This window comes from Capsicum annuum, chromosome 3 (genome assembly GCF_002878395.1).
Source record: "Capsicum annuum cultivar UCD-10X-F1 chromosome 3, UCD10Xv1.1, whole genome shotgun sequence".
In the NCBI taxonomy this organism is placed as follows: domain Eukaryota; kingdom Viridiplantae; phylum Streptophyta; class Magnoliopsida; order Solanales; family Solanaceae; genus Capsicum; species Capsicum annuum.
This window is the reverse complement of record NC_061113.1, coordinates 18,218,980-18,221,656: the sequence shown is the minus strand read 5'-3', so window position 1 is coordinate 18,221,656 and position 2,677 is coordinate 18,218,980. Positions and strand designations below refer to the sequence as shown.

General features: G+C 31.9%; 1 long non-coding RNA gene across 1 annotated transcript in view; it reads left to right on the top strand.

Annotated features, from left to right (window-relative positions):
- The first annotated feature begins 2,084 nt into the window (after positions 1-2,084).
- Positions 2,085-2,677, top strand: part of LOC124897025 — a 3,960-nt gene continuing 3,367 nt past the window's right edge. Inside the window, exon 1 of the long non-coding RNA XR_007053449.1 lies at positions 2,085-2,161. This is a non-coding gene — a long non-coding RNA (uncharacterized LOC124897025). The remainder of the gene's footprint in view (positions 2,162-2,677) is intronic.

The window sequence follows — 2,677 nt, the reverse complement described above, 5'->3', positions numbered from 1 at the left end:
TAGCTCACCGCGATAAAATCGCATCGCGGAGCTAGACGCAGAAAACAAGCCCCGCGTCGCAGTGAGTATCATGAATTAATAGGAAATACTCACAACACATTGTATGTAAATGAGCTTAATGAGATGGGGTAAACCAAAAGATGTGTGAAGGTAGTAGAGGTGAGAGTTGGTTATTAAAGATTGATCTTAATTGTATAATGTGATGTATTAAAGCGTTTAGGGATGATAGTCATTATTCTTAGCCAACCCATCCCTTAGCCTACATTACAACCCTTAAATACCTATTTGATCCTAAGTTTTAACATTCTGATATTAGTGGAGTACTACACTAAGGGCAAGTTTATGGTTCATTTCGTGTTACTTGTGAATTCTTTGTGAGAATGAGCGCAATTTAATTCTTGTACCCATTCTATGATAAATTGCATTTTTGTGAGTGATTATGGGTAACTTTCTTGTTGTAAGGGCACATGTTTGATGAATTTTGGGTGAATTATATGATGTCTTTTAGTGAGCAATACTCATTAGTTTGCCAAATTGGTGAGTCAATTCTTGAGGCTAGGATGTTTTGGAGTAGTATTCTTGATCTTTCAATTGTGTATGTAACATGCTTAGTGTAGAAACTTGCATATTGTATAGTCATTGTAGTACTAGCTTGAGTGTCTTGTTGTAGTAGAAGTGTGGAGTCACCTACTCTTATTATGCTTAGAGTAAAGAGTTGTTCGAGGAAGAACAAGGCTTTAAGTGTGGGGTGATGATTTGAGGTAGATTTATGCACTTCAGTGTTGTTATCCGGGCTTATTTAGCTGTGTTTAAAGGACTTCTTGTGTTCTTAATGAGTCAATGATGATATAAATGAGCATATAAGTGTTTAAGTACTTGATAACAATATTTAAGGTGTATTTCAAACAAGTTTGGATTCAAATTGATCATTTAGAGTTCATATGAGAAAACTAGTGCTACTAGTTTCAGCTAGGTGTTGTTCTAGTTGATCGCGATGGATTCTAATGTGTATAATGAGTTCCTTATGGTATGATTGTGTAATTATGTGTGGAACAACTTTTTTATAATTTTCAAGGGTCAATTGAATCAAACCAAGGGTCAAAACAATAAGTTAAATATCAAAGTGGATGAAGCCTAGTCTTAGCTCGAGTTTCTAGTTCGTCGTCTTGGATGTTGTGTTGTGTTGAGCTCTAAATTTTTGTGTTTAATTCTATAGGATTCTTGGTGAATGGATTATGATGATATATGAAGGATATACAAGTTTCAAATCAAGTGGAAACAACTCAAAAGGCTTGGAATGGATCAACGAAAGCACAAGACAGAACTTGACGCAGTTTGAACACCTGAAATGTCAACAGCGTGTCGCGGTACCAAACCATGGCCACAGGGCCCAACATTTGATGATAGTGAAATTACTAATATAACGTAGTTTGGTTTTAAAATTTTTGGTGCACCCATTCATTTAAAAATTTACTTATAAATGCTTTTATACCCTTTGTGAAATTTTTGGCTCAGTCCGTGATGCATATTCCACGTTATCTGTAAACGATTGTGTTACATTAGTCACATAATTTCTTTAATTAGCTATAATATTTATGGAAATAACATAAAATTATTTTATTTGATACTGCTTGATTTGAGCTTATATGTTTTTCTATTTTTGGGAAAGTTTGGTGAAGGTGTATTGTAAAATAATATATGTTTGGTAAATATTAAAATATATGCCTGTTTATTTGGTAATATTATACCTTATATAGTTATGTGGTCTGAAAATCTTAATTTTCTTAATGAGTTTATTTGCAAAAGGAAATTAAGTGACTCATTTTTCTATCTACTTCCTGCAAGAAAAGATTGTGTTACAGTCTTTGATACTATTTAATTAGCTCCATTATTTATGGGAAGGACATAAAATTATTTGATCCTATAGTATTTAAATTTTTTGTTTTTTACTATTTCTGCATCAATTAAATTTGGGAACAACATAAAGTTGTTTATCCCATGTTACTGTTTGTTCATGAACCGAATGCCTTTGTTTCCCTATAAATACATTGCTAAGAGTGACAATTACAATAACAATCACATATACTGTAGACTTTCAAGAGAATGGAAAAGGCAACATTTCTTAAGATTTTCTTGGTCTCCCTTTTGCTTATTTTGTCTGGTAAGCAATTTTCATATCTATAGTGTTGCAATTTGTGTGTCCTTTTTATATTATAATGAGGACTTAAGTTATATACATTGATAATGCAATAATTTTTATGTTATTCATGGATAATTTGACATATCATATATAGTATGTCGCTTATCATTTATTTTCAGTTATACCACTAAAACTTATTCCTTGGCGGATTACCTTGCCCCAAGTGGTGGCACAGGACACTGTTTCATCAAATATTTTTACTACACTCCCTCCATCCTAATTTATGTGATAAATTTTAGACTTCAACATTCAAACAAGTTCATTTTTGACCGTAATTTTTTATATACTTGTTAAATATTTTGAATTGTCAATCATGGTAACTCATAGTACCTTTTACTTAGGTTCCAAATGTAAAAATTTTATTTCAAAAAATTTGAAGATCCCATGGCCGAATTCACGATCAAAATTAAATAATTTGATTCTCAAAATTCAAAGTATGCCACATAAATTTGAACAGAGGAAATAAGTATATATATA